The 19,114-nt window shown below is 39.6% G+C and overlaps 1 protein-coding gene across 2 annotated transcripts in view; it reads right to left on the reverse strand.

Annotated features, from left to right (window-relative positions):
- REEP3 (receptor accessory protein 3) overlaps positions 1-19,114 on the reverse strand; it is a 98,072-nt gene that overhangs the window by 28,237 nt on the left and 50,721 nt on the right. The gene's annotated exons all lie outside the window — the stretch shown is intronic.

Consider the following 19,114-nt stretch of genomic DNA (forward strand, 5'->3'; position numbering starts at 1 on the left):
TCAGAACAATAGGTTAATTTTTCCTAAGTGGAGCCAAGTTCTTTAAAAGATCTTATTCTTATCTATACGCTTCTTTATGATGATGATTAGCTATTTATTATATAGTAACAACATAATATGATATGATCACCTTTAATCTTTATTAGTCTTTTAAATTTTGCATTCCTTAATTCTCAATATATAGAAACTGTTGAGGAACCAAAGAACGATCCTGGGTTTGTTAAATTCATAAAGCCAGTGACCCAGTTTGAAAGTCAGTTAGTTATTCTTTTCCCCTAAAGCTCCTTGTACACCTGTAACCTCTCACACATCATTTCCTTCTTCTATCAACAACACAATGAAAAAAAAACAAACAAAAAAACAACAAACAACACAATGGTCATTGCAATAGAGTGAATATTTGCGTCCTTCCCCTCAAATTTGTATGCCGAACTCCTAACCCTAAATGTGTATTAGGAGGTGGGACCTTTGAGAGGTGATGAGGTCAGGAGGGTGGAGCTTCTCTCATAAATGGAGTGTTAGTGTTCTTCTAAAAGGGCCTTCAAAGAGATCTCTCTTCCCTTCCACCAAATAGAGAAAATGGCCATCTATGAACCAAGAAGTGGGTCTCACCAGACACCAGCTGGTACTTGCCTTCATCTTGGACTTCTAGCCTCCAGGACAGTGAGAAATAAATTTCTGTTGTTTATAAGCTACCCAGTCTACGGTAATTTTGTTACAGAGTCTGAATGGACTGAGACAGTAGTTCAGGACATTTCTACCTCTTGCCTGGAATATAGCATCCTAACCGGTCCCTGAGACTCCAGTGTCTCTCTGTATCAATCCTTTCATAGAATGCTACCAGATTAATTTTTCCTAAACTCACTTACTCAACTATACTTTTCTAATTACCTGAGCACGGAGACTCTCTTATCACAGGCTGGATTTTCATTAAGGATTACAAGCTCTGATCTTTTGCTCAATATTATAATAATGGCTAATACACAAAACCATGCCAACCATGGGCTAGGGATTGTACTGAGTGTATCACATATTAAATCATTCACTCTCCACAACAATATACAAGGAAGGAAACATAATTATTTCCACTATAGGTAAGGAAACAGTGACAGAGAGGTAAAATGACTTGTTCAAGGTCACTTAGCCAGAATTTGAATCCATTCTGCCTGACCCCAGATCTGGTGCTATTAATTATACTATGTAGAGATAGAATATGTGAGGATTTGGTAAATGTGAGATCCAAGAATAACCGCTACTTCCTTTGTTTCTTATCCCAACGGGATGACCAAAAAAAAAAAAAAAAAAAAGGTCTCTATAAATAGCTAGAAAATTGACTCAACTATTAGTTTTCCTATAGAAGCTTGTTTGGGTATTCCACAGACAATAGAAACTATAATTCAAGTGGCTTTTATGCTTTTCTCTTTACATGGACAATTCAATTAAAAACAGCCATGAATAACTTTTGAAGCAATGTATCATGAAATAGAAATAATACCAATTTGCTATAATTTATAGACTCCCGAAAGCTTAAAAAATTTGCCCAAAGCAAATAATAGAGTATATTATCTATAGGAGAAATACAAGGCAACTGATTTACAATGATCATCTCAAATTTAAAAAGAACAGAACAGCCCAAATGTACTCTTTAGTAAGTTTTTTTTACTTTTCATGAGTTCTCTCATAAATCGCTCAGTGCTGCCAATTCCAAACTTTTGTCCAAATATGGGGATTTTCTTCCAGGGCTCACATCCTATGTGTATTTTTTCCCACCCCTCCCTTTTTAAAGGAAAGTGATACTCTTCCCCAAGTTCATTCACCCAGCCTCCGGCTCTAAACACGAACTCAGCACTTTTCCCTCTCAACTGTATCCAGAGGGTTAGTTTTCAATCTGACTGACTAAAGCCTCTCCCAAGAAAGAAATGAAGAAAAGAGACTGCAAGCAGAATAATGAGTTTTTCTACAGTTAGGAGGGATCTTAGAAGTGACACAACCCTTTACTGAGAAAAACTGAGAGACAGTCACAGAGAGAAGCGCTCCCACTGGGTCTCACATTCTGCCCACGGTGGGACTCTGGAGGAGATGCCAAGAACCCCGAGAGCTCCCTGGGCAGAGCTTAAAAACAAATAATACAGTAGACTCTTACTACTTTTTTTTTTTTTTTTAAGATTTTATTTATTTATTTGACAGACAGATCACAAGTAGGCAGAGAGGCAGGCAGAGAGAGAGGGGGGAGCAGGCTCCCCGCTGAGCAGAGAGCCCAATGCGGGGCTCTATCCCAGGACCCTGAAATCATGACCTGAGCTGAAGGCAGAGGCTTTAACCCACTGAGCCACCCAGGCGCCCCAGACTCTTACTACCTTGAGGCCAAAATAAATAACGTGCACAAGGCCAGTGAGCTAAGAGACGGCCGGAGGAGGCACAGGCTTCCCTGACGTGAACACGACATCTTCTCAGTGAACAGGGGGTGGCCTTCAGACCCCTCTTGTCAGTCCCTGTCCCTCTCCTTGTACTCAACACAGGGATTTCAGTGTGACTATCATCTTTCCCAGGAAGGTGGAGGTTTAAATTTGGTTGTCTGTCTCATAGAAAATTCAGGAAACTTTCAGAAAGGTAAAATTATTTAAGTCAGTGCTTGTTACTTTTCATTATTTCACTATTTCCCACCACCGTTATAGTCGTGAATTTCCAAATGGATAACAACTTCACAAGTAGTGTCACTTGCTGGTTAGCAGAGTAGAGGAGAGGTAACGGAGACTATACACAGAGTGACTGGTGATACCCTGAATGACTAGTTTTCCAGGGAATGAGCAGATACATGTCCAACAGATTTCGAGGGCTTATTCAGTTTCCAAATGAAGTTATTAAATTAATTTTAAACCTCACAAAATAAAAGTGCTTTAAAGAATGTAATGTTTACCTCTTTATTTTTTTTTTTAAAGGATTTTATTTATTTATTTGACACAGAGAGAGAAAGAGTGAGCACAAGCAGGGATGGGGAAAAGGGAGAAGTAAACTCCTCACTGAGCAGGGAGCCTAGTGCTGGACTTGATCCCCGGACCCGGGGTCATGACCTGAGCCGAAGGCAGATGCTTAACCAACTGAGCCACTCAGGTGCCCCATGTTTATCTCTTTAAAAATTCCCATGTATTTATTGAGGTTGTGAGAGTATTTAGTAGTGTTAAAAATTTAAAAAGGAGAAAAAGAAGAAGGCCATGCTATTGCCATTTTATTATTTTATTTTTTTAAAAGATTTTTATTATTTATTTGGAAGAGAGAGAGCGCAAGCCAGGGGAAAGGCAGAGAGAGAAGCAGGCTCCTCGCTGAGCAGGGAGTCCGATGCAGGGCCGATCCCAGGACCCTGAGATCACGACCTGAGCCGAAGGCAGACGCTTAACGACTAAGCCACCCAGGTGCCCCGTTGCCATTTTAATTAATACACAACCAACTATCCAACTAAGAGGGTATTCCTGGACATTTTCCTGGAGTACTGACAACAATTTTATATAAGCGAAACTCCACTATATAGGAATTTGTTTTTAATGAGTAAATTCCTTCATAATCTGTTCTTAAATTTAAGGATTTTTTTGGTTGTCTTTACCAGAAATATGGACCTTAAATTATAACAGGCAGGCAATAATAATTAAATGAATGTAATGAGTATGTGTTATTCGCGGGAGTGACCACAAAGAAAGTTAACCTTGAAAAGATACTGCTTTCTTTTTTCTATTAATGGATTTGGTTGGGATTTTATACCAAATGATTACTCAGCAAAGCTTCTGTTAAAACTGTACCTCAAGGCCACACAGCCTAGTGCTTAAGGTTTTGCTTCAAAGAAATAACAAGAAAGAAGTCAAGGTCAAAAGGGGAAAAAAGGGGCACCTGGGTAGCTCAGTTGTTGAGCAACTGCCTTTGACTCAGGTCATGATCCCAGGGTCCTGGGATGGAGCCCTGCATTGGGCTCCCTGCTCAGTGGTAAGCCTGCTTTTCCTTCTCCCACTCCCCCTGCTTGTGTCCCCACTCTCGCTGTCAAATAAATAAATAAAATCTAAAAAAAAAGGGGAGGGGAGACCAAGTCACAAAACTATAGAAGTATAATTAAAATGTGTGAAGATTAAAGATAAAAGATTCTTTAGGTCAAAAGAAAACATCAATAACAAAATGCAAAAATAAAACCAAAAATTGGTAGGAAAATAATTACACTGATAATCTGTGAATGTATATAACTGAATATAATCACCTTTAAAATGTTACACAAATATAAGTTAATAACTTAACTGGTAACCTTAATAAATTACAACCTCCTTTTAAGTTGCCGGGGTGCGGTGGCGGGGGAGAGGAGAGGATACTGGCATCAACTTCATTTGTTAAAAATTTATGTTCTTGGGCAAAAAAAATTGTGTTCCTAGGGAAGTGGAAACAAATAGTATACAGTATCTTTCCAGTTCAGAAACAACTAGCAAAATCAGCAAACCACTGTCTGGATATCTCCACACAAACAACGAGTAATAAGAACGCTGTACCTAACTCTTTCTTAAAAAAGTCTCTCTTTGGTCCCTGAACTTGGATCCAACAAGGTGAAGCTTATACCGATAAGCGCTAAGACGGGCATACACACCCTACTTTGCTAAATCTTTCCTATCAAACATAATTTAGATAATTCTTAAGGACTCAGGGGGCATCATTACATATAACACTTACAGGTACAATGACAGCACACCCTACTTACTTTATGTTATAAGAATAGAAACACGAACAGGATAGCTTCTGTCCTCAAGGACTTAACATTTTACTGGGGAAAAATGAATAAAAAACTGTGATTTAAAAAAAAAATGTTCTGCTGTTTTTACTACATTATGTGTCCTAGCTTCCAGTGTGAGTCAAGAGCATAAGAATCTGAGAAAGCTTACTAAAGGGACTATTTATAAAGTTGTGAGCAAGGTTCAGGAAACCCAGTAAAAGGATCCCGGTGCACCCTGGAGTTAGCAACAGTAGGAGCTGGCATTACCCCTAGATGTGAAGGGAGAGGGGAGGGCAGGGAAGTTTCCTGGAATCCAGAGAGGGCAGCTGTAGGGGGGAGCTGTAGCCTCAGGCAGACGGTCACAGTCAACCCGCGGTGGCAGGGGAAGAAGGGAGGACGCTGGAGGACAACGCTCTGACCTCATGCTCATCCTGCCTTCTGATCTTCTGCAGAAGCCTCTCATGGGCCAAACCCAAAGGGAAGCCAGAGGTGATGCAGTCCTTATGAATCAGCCTCCCGGGCCATAAGCAAAGTGGAGAAATGTGGAGGGAAAATTCCACTGGAAGGGCCCATGAAAGGTCCGAGCACTGCCTCACCTGCCATCTCTTTGATCCACCCAGAATGGAAGTCTCTTCTCACCACTTCCACAGATGCCTCCCCAGCCCAGATGACCACGATCTCCTGTCTGCATGATTCCAACAGCATCCTAACCAATCACTCTGCTTTCCTGGGTCAATTCTGCATAGAGCAGTCTGAGGCTCTCCTTAAAACGGAAGCCAAATCACATCATTCCTCTGCTCAAACTCCTCTTAGGGCTCCATCAGAATTCTTACCACGGCCTACACGACCGTGTGGATCCGGCACCCACTACCTCTCTGGCCTCACCTGCTCCTCCTTGTTGCCCTGTTCTGCTCATCACCTTGGCCCTTTCACTGCCCCTTGTGTGCGCAGATATACTCCTGCCTCAGGAGTATATCCTGTACATGCTTTCCTTGTTTATTTATTTACTTATTTTTTGGTCTGAAATGCTCTTTCCCCAGTTATCCATATGGATCCCTTTCTCACTTGCTTCGAGTCTCTGCTCGAATATTTACCCGAGAGGTTTTTGAAAATATCGATGTCCTCTTAGCTCCCTTATCCTGACTCATTTTTCTCTTTAGAAACATATCACATATCTAGCAAATGTTTAACTTTTTAAAATTTTTTTGGCCTTTCCCTACTAGAATGTAAACGCCTAGAGGAGAAAGACTTTTATTTTGTTCACTGCTGAATTCCCTGTGCCTGGCCTTGACCGAGTTCCATAAACACATATTGAGTTGCTGAATGAATATGGGCTGTGCACAGCTCAGCGAGCTCCTTTCTTTAAGAACTGCAAAAGGCCAGACACTCAAGAGGAGATGTAGCAGGACGGGTGAGCATCAACCAGTCCTTTAAGAGATCTGGTTTTAAAAGGGTGGGGGAAGAAGCATGAAGCAAAAAGAAAGCAGGTTTACACTCTCAAGGGTTGAAAATTCTATCAGCAAGATAAGAAGATCCAAATGAAGAGAAAGCAGGGATACTTAATGGAACAAGATCCCACATGAGAAAGACAAGAATTAGATTATGAAGAAGAGTGGGCTTGAGAAAGCAGGAGAGAGGCATGCTCCTCTGGGATGGAAGAGAAGACCGGCTGTGTTGGGAATAAGACCAGAGCCAGGGACCTCGATCTTTACTCCAGAGGAGGAGGGCAGGTCATCCTTTCAGGCTGGGTGTGAGTGGGAAGGAGGGTGGGTTGGAGGACAGTAGTAAAGTTTAGACAAGCTGTTCATCTGGATTGGAAAAGCAGCAGCCTAGGGAGATGTTATATAGATTATGAGACAAAGGATGGCCTCAGCTGCTCTGGAGGTTAGATCCAGGAGGCTGCCCGGGGTCCAGGTTGAGGACAGCAAAACAAGAGAGAGACGGGAGGTGACAGGTTGCTCTCTGTAAAGCAGCCCAACAGCAGAAGGGTGGCTGTGGAGCCCCCCCCCCCCTTTGCAGGTAGGTGGGGCCACACATCCAGTTCTCCCCAGCAGGATGGGAGGTGAGGCTCTTGAGAAGTGGGTATATCTTCCCCACAGGCTCTTCCTCCTTCCTGTGGCCTGGGAAGGCAGGGAGCAGGGCAATGCTGGAAGCCATGTACTGAAGGTGGGTAGAGGTCCAGTTCTGAAGGATGGCATGAGGAGACTTTGTTGCCAAAATGAACACCTAACCTGGACTGTTACATATGAGAGAGAAATACATTTCTATATTGCTTCAGCTGTTGCATTTTTATTAGACACTATAATTATAGTAGCTTTGCCTACCCTGACATGAAAGGTTATGCTAGGGCAAGGCTGTGGTAGCAAAGGTTCCAGAATGAAGGAAGAAGCATCAGTCCCAGTGCCACCGGATGCCATGTGTGGCATGGCTGATGTCCTGATCGGTGGTGAAGGTGATACCACAACAGTGATCTGAATGGAGAAGAGGACTACCATGTTAAGAAACTCTGGGTAAGACCCCTTCAGGGGACTCTCAGCAGATTCTGGAAGACGGGAAGCACTGATGTTCTCATGCAGCAGATTGGGGAACGGCCAGAGAAATGCTATTTTAAACTATTTTTGTGATCTCTTGGCAAATGTGGTTCTATCTCTGTGAATGTGTTCATTCTCATCTGCACTGAAAGTCTGTATGGCTTCTTTGGCAATCCCCTTCTATTTTCATGAGGCCAATAAATCAGATAAGTGAGCTAGTTAGAAAGATGCATAAAGTTTTAAAGTGGGTATAGTCTGAGTGGGAGGCCAAGGTATCCAAAGTATAAAGTACATAGAAGTCAGTGGGAATACTACTTAAAAAATGTTATTTGATGCTCACTTTGCTTTGTCTTGTTTCCCAAGCATATACCTGATGCCTCCTATGGTACCCGGAACAAAAGACATTCTCAAAGATATTTATTAAAAGAATTAAAGAACTAGGCTAATTTATATACAGGACTGTAATTTCCATTCTTCCTAATTATTTAATAATAACCTCTTTTGAAAGTGGTCACAATGAACTGGCAATTATATTTAAATCTTGGAAAGCAGGGCACTTGGGTGGCTCAGTTGTTATGTGTCTGTCTGCCCTCAGCACAGGTCGTAATCTCAGGGTCCTGGGATTGAGTCCTGCATTGGGCACTCTGCTTGGTGAGCCTGCTTCTCCCTCTCCCTGCTGCTCCCCCTCCTGTGCTCTCTCTCTGTCAAATAAGTCAATAAAATCTTTACAAAAGAAAAAATAAATAAATCTTGGAATGCTTTATGTACTGTATTTTTTGTGACTAGAGAAATATGAATATTTTAATTTAAAATACAACATTTATAAGTAAAAGATTCCTCAAACAGAATCTTAAAATCATTTAAATATCAAAATGAATTTATATTCCAAGAAAATATACTTTTATAATTAAGCAAGTTCTTTTGGAGATTATGGACTCATCTGTGATATGAAACCATAGTATCTAAAATTACATTCTAGTTTCTATAGTGCATGGATCAGATTAGCTTATTTAACAAGCCAGCACCTGCTTTATTATTACTCAAAATCCATAAGGCTTTTACAAAGCCTTAGCATTTCAGAAACCCAGACAGTCATGTGATGGTGTTCTTAGCTTTACTTTCTCAGAGGAATTAGAGGATATTTTAAGCTTGAGTGAATACTGTAAAATGAATATACCCATAGGCTAAATTTACTATCAAAAGACCATGCTCCATTTAATAGGTATGCATTTACCTAACCTTGATTGCAAAAGAAAAGTAGGCCTCATTTCATGATCTTTTAACATTTTTAAGAAAACAAGTTTTTATGATTTATATCCTTAGACAATGAAATTGATTGAAATCTTCAAACAAATAAAGCAAACAAAAAGTGAAGCAACCGTGAAACCATCCTTCTGATTCCATCACAGAAATTGAGAGCAATGCACAGGCCCCAAATATACAGGGGAATATCATGTTCTTGTGGAAGGAGGCATGTTGCTATAGATTTATGAGTCTTGGTAATAGCAGTAATGCCATATGAATTAAAATATATTGGGGTGTCTGGGTGGGTCAGTCAGTTAAGCCCAGCTTAGGTCTTGATGTCAGGGTCATGAGTTCAAGCCCTGTGTAGGGCTCATGCTGGGTGTGGTGCCTATTGAAAGAAAAAATAATTTCTTTCCTTTTTTTTAAAGATTTTATTTACTTATTTGACAGAGAGAGAGAGAGAGAGCACAAGCAGGGAGAGTGGAAGAGGGAGAAGCAAGGCTCCCTGCTGAGCAGGGAGTCCAATGTAGGACTCAATACCAGGACCCAGAGAACCCAGAGACCCGAAGGCAGTTACTTAGATGTCCCCAATTTTTTTTTCTTAAATTGTATCTTTATAACTTATTCTGTGTTAGGACCAGTGTGATATTATAACAACAGTGATATTAACATTAACACATGTTAAATGATCTCGGTGTATAATTACACTTGCATGATAAAAAGAAAAATTATGTGGTATATTAATTTGATAGATATTACTCAGGGCCTTTTAGCAACAAAGCCCTTCTACATGAAATAGGCATAAACCTGATGTCAAGGTATTCCTACCACCAAGAAGATTTCGTAGGAGGGATTAGTAAAAGAGGACATAAAAGAATAAGGTTTGGTGAAAACCAACAGAATGTTTGCCCACCATGTAACTACTAATGTTTTATTAAATAGTATATGTGCTGCCGAAGCGAGCACTTATTAAATAGTATATATTATTTATTCGCCTAGCAGGAATGAAGTTTCTTCACTTCCAAAGGAAAGCCTTCCCTAATTAACTCCCGCCCCTCTAAAGGTCATGTATAATCTCTGTGCACCATCCTTTCTTAGCAATGGTTTATATAACACCTACCCCTGCTGCTTAGTCTCTAACAACCAACAAGGACAGAAACCATCCTGTCCACTATCATGTTGCCAGCACCTAGCACCTTGGATCAGGTAAAGCAAGAGCAGAGGAAGACTTTTGCTTAATAGTTCCTTAATTTTGGGGGCTCAGTCTGTTAAGGGGCTGCCTTTGGCTCAGGCCATGATCCTCGGATCAAGTCCTGCATCAGGCTCCCCGCTCAGCCGGGAGTCTGCTTCCTGAGCACGCCCCTGCCACCACCCTGCTCCTGCACACACACTCTTGCTCTGTCTTAAATAAATAAATAAATAACAGAAATTTAGTTTCTTAATTCTAAGGTCTGGATTGATGCAAGACTCAAACAAGTAACAAACAAGTAACAAACAAGTAACTCCGGACTGCAAACAGCAGTTCATAACATACAAAACAGTCTATTCTGTCAAAGTTGTTCTCAGATTTATCAGAGAATAAATAATTTTCCAACATTTCATAATTCCAGATTCTTTGAATCATAAAGCAATTAATGCTGGTCTTTAAGAAAAAATGAAAAATTACATATGCCTAATGATTTCAATTATAACCACACTAAGTAAATCCAGATCATAAAATGCTAAAATATGCTTCACAGGAAAAAAAATTTTTTTTGCTGAATCTAAAAAGAAATAAACACTGCTGAATTTCAGACCACCCAAAGAGAACTTTATTTTCTGACCATTATTATTCACTCAAGTCAATTCACCCAAAACATTCATTCTACACCACATTTCAGAGACAACAGAGACCTTCTAATATAGAATTCTTTAGCAATAGTATAGAGTTGAAAAGATTTCTCCCGTGTCATTAACATTATGCAATAATTTGGTTACTTCATAATAATTTTTCCCCACTAAAAACAAAAAGGAACAAAATGTGAGAAATCAATAGAAAAACTCCCTCTTTTATCCAACCCAGATGGCTCAGTTATGGGATTTTTCCCACAGCTGTGCCAAGTTAGAAGCATGCTTGAAAATAAGCTAGTTGAAGTTCAATCCAAAGTGAATAGAGACCATGGCTGAAAAGAGTTCTTTTTTTAAAAAGGGGGCATGTGTTTAGGGTGAATACATGAGGCTAGAATTGATTTGGGCTTCCTCAACTTTGGGGTCCTTCTTCCCCCACTGCCCCATTTAAGAATATCTTAACTTTGTACAGCTCCCCCAAACTCAGATGTCTGGGGATTATACTTTCAGATGGTGAAGCTGCTGCAACACGGCTTACCTGCAGATCCCACGCATCACTGCCAAAGACCTCACGGATTAATTAGCCTGTAGGTCTGAAGGACTGTACCTGGAAATGGAAGCCTCTGTCACCCTACTTCCTTGGTCTTCCCCAGTGACTGTGTATCACAGAAGCCCCATGTATCTTATCCTTAACCCCAGCAGTCTGAGGAACTTGAGAGAAGGCAAAAGTGCAAAAATATTTAAAAACTAGGTGATAATTAATTTAAAAGGGAGTGTTGGAAAGAAGATGTAAAAAGCAGGATCTGCTTATGGGAATTGTTCCCGGGAGCAGAATTCAGGAAAGAATGACCTCTTCGTCCAAAATAACTCTCTCCACCTATACTGGCTGAGAATTCACAGTTCACTTTTTTATACTGTTTAAGGTACTATTGATTCATTTAGGATAATAAGTACTTGCGAGAAAAACAGTTCCCTTATAAAAGAATCACACAGAATTTCCTGGGAGGGGCCCAGGGAGAGTGAGAGAATCTCAAGCAGACACCCTGCTGAGTAAAGAGCCTGATAGGGGCTCAGATCCCACCAGGCTGAGATTGTGACCTGAGCCGAAACCAAGAGTCAGACGCTCAACCGACGGAGCCACCCAGCTGCCCCTTGAATGCGCTTTTAACACTAAATTGTCACTCTACCCAAAAACAAATAAATGAATAAAAAATAAATGGTCACTCTACCTTCTTCTTTCCCTAAGTGCTCCCAAAGTCTTGGCCCATCATGTTTCCCACGTAAAGTATTCTAAGGACTGGCACAGAGGTACCACCATTCCATCTACCTTCACACATGCAATCCTATCTTGCTATTTCCACAAATGAACTAACTGAGCTACTCCAGGATATGCTCCTTTGTCCAGGTGACAGGCAAGACTGCAACGGACACAGAACATGAAAAATGTCATTGTTTAGCTAAAATACACACTTTTATAGGCAACTTGTAGTTTTATATTCTGGGCTCAACAGCATACTTTGAACCTACAATAATCATTCAAACAGTAAGAACCAGCCTTTATGCCACACGGGATAACACAGTGTTCTTGAGAAGCAAAGACTGGTAGGAAAAAACCCCAGGAAGAATAAATCTCTGTCGTGACTGAAAATGAACCTGGGATATCAAATTTCTTCCCTTCAAAAGCATGTGCAATCAACCTCACCTAGAGAACTGAAGTTCGCATTTGGGTGAGTGGAGAGGGATGAGTGACAGGTCACAGGACACTTGGGGGGAAGAAAGGGCTGGCTGAGTGCCAGGGTGCAGGACTGCCTGAAGGCCCTGGGTAAACACCGTCTGCGGAACAAAGAGGCAGGAGTAAGGTGCAGAAAGGGGGATGATTCTAGAAGGAAACTTTACTGATGGAGGAAATTCTGTGTATGGCCAGCCTCACAACACTGGAACTAGGAGAAAGTCTAACTGAATTATCTTTACCCCCATAATTGTATCGTATGATTAATTGTGTTAAAGCATTATTTTTCTACAAGACGTTCCAAGTTGTTAATTAGTCCATTTATTTACAGATGTTTCTAAAACAAACTATTTGCTATTTGATGGCTGCATACATAAACTTATATTTAAAAAGTACAATGTGGCAAAAACGATTCACTTTTCATGGTAACATAAGTACCTCTTAATTATTTTCACCTTGGCTGCAGATAAAAATTACTTGGGGATTAAAAAAAAAACATATTTAAGGGCTCCTGGGTGGCTCGGTCAGTTGAGTGTCCGACTCTTACTCTCTGCTCAGGTCTTGATCCCAGGGTCATGAGTTCATGCCCTATATTGGGCTCCACACGGCATGGAGCCTACTCAAAATAGTAATAAAAAAAGGATATAATATAATAAAACTAAAGTGTTAGATCTTCATTTAAAAGAGGCCTATTGGAAGCCTTTGAAAATCAATACAATATTTAAAAATAAAACTACTTAACTCCAACGACTTTTGTGACTTTTCAAGATCTTTTGAAGATTTTTTGCCCCCATTTTACCTACAGAATTTGGAACTGTGGTTTAAAAACAAAGGAATCAGTCTATATTTAATCTGATAGCCAAGACACACCTGTCAGAATGGCTAATATCAACAACACAAGAAACAAGTGTTGGTAAGGACATAGGCAAAGAGGAACCCTCTTGCACTATAGGTGAGAATGCAAACTGGTACAACCACTCTGGAAACACTATGGAGGTTCCTCAGAAAGTTAAAAATAGAACTACCCTGTGATCCAGCAATTGCACTACTAGGTATTGACCCACAGAATACAAAAACACTAAGTCTAGAGGATACATGCACCTTAATGTTTACAGCAACATTATCTACCATAGCTAAATTATGGAAACAGTCCAAGTGTCTATCAACTGATGAATGGATAAAGATCTGGTATATACATACACAACAGAGTATTACTCAGCCATCAAAAAGAATGACACCTTGCCATTTGCAATGACATGGATGGAGCGAGACAGTATTATGCTACGTGAAATAAGTCAGTCAGAGACAAACACCATATACTTTCACTCATATGTGGAATTCAAGAAATAAAACAAATGAGCAAGGGGAAAGAAAAAGAGACAGGCAAACCAAGAAACAGACTCTGAGAGAACAAACTGAGGGTTGCTGGAGGGATGGTGGGTGGTGGGATGGGTGAAATAGGTGATGGGGATAAAGGAGGGCACTAGTGATGAGCACTGAGTGTTGTATGTAAGATCTGAATCACTATATTGTACACCTGAAACTACTACTACAGTGCATATTAACTGGAATTTAAATAAAAATTTTTTAAAAAATAAAAGATGCCTTTTGGAAATCTTTTTAATACAATACTTTAAAATAAAACTACTCAACTCAATATACTTTTGTGACTTTTCAAGACCTTTTGAAGATTGTTTTCTCATTTGACCTAGAGTTTGGATATATGGTTTAAAAAAAGAATCAGTATATTCTGATAGCCAAGAGACAGACAAAATTTCATATATTTGTATAATATAATTGTTTGGGTAATTTTTCAAAAGAATTTCATCTTTTTACATTTCTTTTTTTTTTTTTTTTTTTTTTTTTTTTTTTTAAGATTTTATTTATTTATTTGACAGAGATCACAAGTAGGCAGAGAGGCAGGCAGAGAGAGAGGAGAAAGCAGGCTCTCCACAGAGCGGAGAGCCCGATGCGGGGCTTGATCCCAGGACCCTGGGATCATGACCTGAGTCGAAGGCAGAGGCTTTAACCCACTGAGCCACTCAGGCGCCCCCCATCTTTTTACATTTCTATTATATTTCTGAATATCTGTCATGAGCTTTTTTTATTTTTTAAAGATTTATATGTTTATTTGAGAGAGAGAGACAGACAGTAAGCTGTCTCCCCACAGTGAGGGTGGTGGCAGTCAAGTGTTTTGGTTGCTGTAGACTTTCTGATTTTCAGCTGTTCCATCACTGGGGATTGGGGTGGAGGTGGCTAGGCCTCCCTCCAATTTACTCCTTAACAACATTTCCTTTAATGGAAACAACTGTTTCTGTCCCTATTTTCAAAAATCTATTTCCATTGGCACCACAATTGGTCAAATTCTTCTTAGATAATAGCAAAAGCCCAAGTTAGCCTATTAGGTTTAAATGTTACTATGAGAATTTTTTTTTCTTTGTGTATATTTTCTAAAGCATTTGCATTGGAAGCTAGAAAAGGACCAGATAGCTGTGCTTGGCTAGCTATATCTTAGTGTGAAAACTGGAGGCATGCTTTTGTTGACTTCATAAAGGTCAAGAAGTACTGTAATTCACATTCTAAAATTTTAGAAGGAACTGTGCTAGACATTCACTTAACACACACCCCGATTATATAACCTTACTTAAATTTAACACTTGTTTTCTAAAGTAGGTTCATTGTAATGGCCATGAGATGATTATGAAGAAATTGGTTTTAGAAAACGTAAGGAAGCGTATAAGTCACTTAATTATAACAGCATCAATTACTTTAGCAGTGAAAATACATACTGGTATGTAATTAACATATAATAAGTAAACGCGGCATATCAAAAATTAGGTTTATAATTGTAAGTAGATTTATTTCATTAAAGGATAATGAACTGTCCCAAGTGATTTTATTTAACTGTCCTAAGTGAAAATTGTGATTTTTATTTATCAGTACTTGACTTACAAAGCAAATAACCTAAGACAAGATGGACACGCATGTATTCACTGTATGTCAATTAAAATTAACTTTTAAAATGATTGTCAGAGATCTAAAAAATGATATCTATTACTACTTTTAACCTATATTCTATGTAGACACATTTTAAAAGCCAATGTTAATGATAAAGTAAGTCTTATTTGATATCGCAGTATATTTCAACCAGAAATATGCCACTCACAAAGTTAATTTGGGAATCTGGGTAAAGATGATAAACTGAATATACACATTTAATTGTATCCTTATCACAAGTCTCATTAAAACAACAGTAAAAGTGATTTTTTAAAAGATACTGAGTCCAGAAAACATAGAAGAGAAGACAAGGTCGACATTTTTGGAGCTAGGAAGGAAGCGGATGAGTAGCAACAGACTTAGGGGGCCTGAAAAAACTGAATATTAAGCTGAGAGTGGGAAAAATTGAGAAGCAATCCAACTTGACACTGCAGAGCTCCAGAAAGGCTCAAGAAATGGTGACATAATTCTTGGCTACTAGGGCAAAAGACAGGAAGAATGGCTGTTAAGTCTGCCTAAGGAGCAGGCAGGCCCCCAGATGCCCTCCCACTCTAGTGGTTTGGTGATGTGCCTCCTTCCTCCCAGAAGAACCTTGTGGCTAATTCTCTGGGAAGAGTGAGTCAGAGGAGCTCTGGATTTGCAAATCTCTGACACAGTTGAGAGAGGAATTAAGTTACAGTTTATAAATTAGTAATTGAGAGCCCCCAACCATTATACTATCAACAGAATGCTAGCAACCAAGTACCTTTCAGAATGGCAGAATCTTCTCTGAAGAATTTGACTTGCATGAGAGAAAATACCAAAAGATACAGACAATTTGACAATTTTCCAAGGAAACAGTTTTTATGATTTGGACTGTGTCTCCCTCAGATATGTTGAAGTCTGTTATGAACTGAACTGTGATTGCCCCAAATTCATATGTTAAAGTCATAAGCCCCAAGGTGACTGTATTTGGAAATGGGGCCTTTATGGAGGTTATTAGGATTAAATGAAGTCATAAGGGGGCCCTAATTTGATAGAACTCATGTCCTTATAAGAAAGAGACACTCACAAGAGTCTGTCACACCTGCACCTAGAAAAGGCCACATGAGGACAGGAGAAGGTGGCTGTCTACAAGCCAGGAAGATGTGTCACCAAAAACCAATCCTGATGGCACCTTAATCTTGGACTTTCAGCTTCCATAACTGTGAGAAAATAAATTTGTGTTGTTTAAGGTCCTCAGTGTGTGGTATTTTGTGATGGCAGCCTGATCTAACTAATACAAAGTTGTAACCCCCAGTACCTCAGAATGTGACATCATTTGGAAACAGGGTGACTGCAGATGTCATTAGTTAAGATAAGGTCACACTGGGATATGGTGGGCCCCGAATCTCATGTGCCTGGTTCCTTGGAAGGAGCAGGGAAGCGGCTCTGAGACACAGACACATGGGTAGATGACCATGTGAGTGCAGGGGCAGAGCGTGAAGGCTTCAGCTAGAAGGTAAGGAGCACCAAGGACTGGCAACCATCAGACCCTGGAAACAGGCAAGAAAGGATTCTCCTCAACAGGTTTCAGAGGGAGTGTGGCTCTGTCCACATCTCGATTATGTCCTCCGCACCTTCAGAACCATGAGACATAAATTTGTTTGTTTGTTTGTTTTTAAAGCCATTCGGTTTGTGGTACTTCCTCTCAGGAGCTCTGGGAACAAATACAACTGCCTCATCAGATCACCCTACACTGAAGAGGACATTCAGGCCTCTTCACGCACACAGGGTCTCCAGCCAGCTTGTGACTATCATACTCTAACATGAGCAGAGGACCAAGGACTATCCAACATTTGAGAAAAATCAAACGTGAGAGACAGAGGCTGAAACAAACAAACAGAATTCAAAGGAAAGATTATGCAGGAAGTAGACATCTAAAATACCATCATTCATAGATTCAGACAAAAGGGAAGCTATTTTAAACAACATAAGAATAGGACACTAGAGGAAAAGGAACATTCATTGAATGAAAAGCGCTCTTAGAAATTCAACACACAGGAGCAGGAATTAAAGATTAACTAAAGGGTTAGAACATGAAATTGAGAAACCCATTATAAAATAGAGCAAAAAGAAAAAGTGACAGGAAAGAGAAGAAAAAGGATCAGAAAACTGCCTCTTATACAGCCTTCTGGTAAATAAACATAAGCATGTGGCTTGACAAAACTAATCTTCAAAAAATTCCACCTTAATCAGAGGTTAATCTTTGTACTTCCCAAAAGAAAGCCCTTGAATCAAATGAGTATTTTTAATTCAAAATATGAAAAGACGGGGCACCTGGGTGGCTCAGTCAGTAAATGATCCCAGGGTCTTGATCCCAGGGTGCTGGTATCAAGCCCCACATCAGGCTCCCTGCTCAGTGGGGAGTCTGCTTCTCCCTCTTCCTCTCCCTGACCCTCTCCCAGCTCATGCTGTCTCTCTCTCAAAAAAAAAATAAGTAAATAAAATCTTTAAACAAAAATATGAAAGGATGCCTGGGGAATACTTCCTGACAATATAAAAATGTATACTTCATTGTATTTTTTCCTCTTCTATATCACCCTAAAACTAGCAGACAGCTTCATATTTTACCAGTTGAAAATAACTGTTAAGCTGGTATGTGGTGTATTTGTTCATTTTCGTATCACCCAAGTATCCAGGAAAAATTAGGTCACTTTCAAAAACCAAGTCAATAGGGTTTTAGAGGGCTATTTCTAAGCCTTTTAAAAGGGTAATCTCCCAGAGTTTTCACTGTTCTTTGTTCTTGCTCAGAGTAAATCTGCGGACCAAATGTCTGATTTTGATTTTTTAAGTGCTGTCAGCCAATCTTTTCATTGCCACGTTCTCCAACATTCTTAGAATAAGAACACGGTTTCCTAGAAAAGCTACAGCAATTACACACGACTTGGAAGTAAACACTCTATTTTCAAGTCACGAGATGGTATAAGCCTAAAAAAATTTGCAAAACCATACTAATTCTTCAGTAAGTTTACATTTCAATTACTGCAAGGCTGAAAGACTTTAAGTAGGCCATATCAGCCACACTATACAGGAAATTATATCCTAGGAAAGCTCTGTTTTAAAAATAGGCAAAGGAAGAAAGGAAGGTTGCCAAAATACACAATACTTTCCATTTGTTTTGATTTGAGCACAGCATCTGTTTTATCAGGTGCAATCTACTATTTGCAGGCTTAAGGGGAATGGTAGTAGTTAGGGTGGAAAGAAGTAAATTAATCTAAAATGTTTGCTTTCTGAAAACAATTTTGAAGTAGATATCAGTGGAATTTAGGTAAAAACCAAATACCACAAAGAAACCGAGCTTTGGGATAAGTCAGACTGGACTATATACTCCTTAATCCAGCAGAATCAAAGCTGAGAAACTAGACCAATCCATTTGAGAAATGTACGCTTTTCAACTCTACTTCCTTTTCTTATTCTTTCTTTCTTTCTTTTTTCGATTTTATTTATTCATTTGAGTGAGAGAGAGCATGAGTGGGGGGAGAGACAGAGGCAGAGGGAGAGGCAGACTCCCCACTGAGCCGGAAGCCTAACATGGGGCTTGATCCCAGGACCTGGAGATCATGATCTGAGCCAAAGGCAAAAGCTCAACCATCAGAGCCACCCAGGTGCCCCTTTCCTTTTCTTATTCTGAATATTCATTCACTCACTCATTCAAAAAATACTGAGTACCTACTATAAATACCACGTCCTGTTTTAGGTAGGGAATGTAGCAGTTAACAAAACAACAACTGTGGAGCTGTCTCTTGAAGGGGAGGACAAACACACATGCAAACAAATAATACAATATCAGATAATATGAAAGCCTATTAAAAATATAACAGGCAAATCTGAAGAAGGTTAACTTTGCTAAGAAATTACCCTATGCAAAACAAAGCAAATGTGAATGGGATCAGTAGACAGGAAAACAATGAGAACAGAGTTTTAGTAAAACTGTTAGATCAGAGTTTAAGTTTAGGTGAGACTCAGCAAGAAAATAATATTCAAACATTTCGTCAAAAGTAAATTTAGACTGGAAATACTTAAAGA

The sequence above is a fragment of the Martes martes genome (assembly GCF_963455335.1).
Source record: "Martes martes genome assembly, chromosome: 14".
Taxonomy (NCBI): domain Eukaryota; kingdom Metazoa; phylum Chordata; class Mammalia; order Carnivora; family Mustelidae; genus Martes; species Martes martes.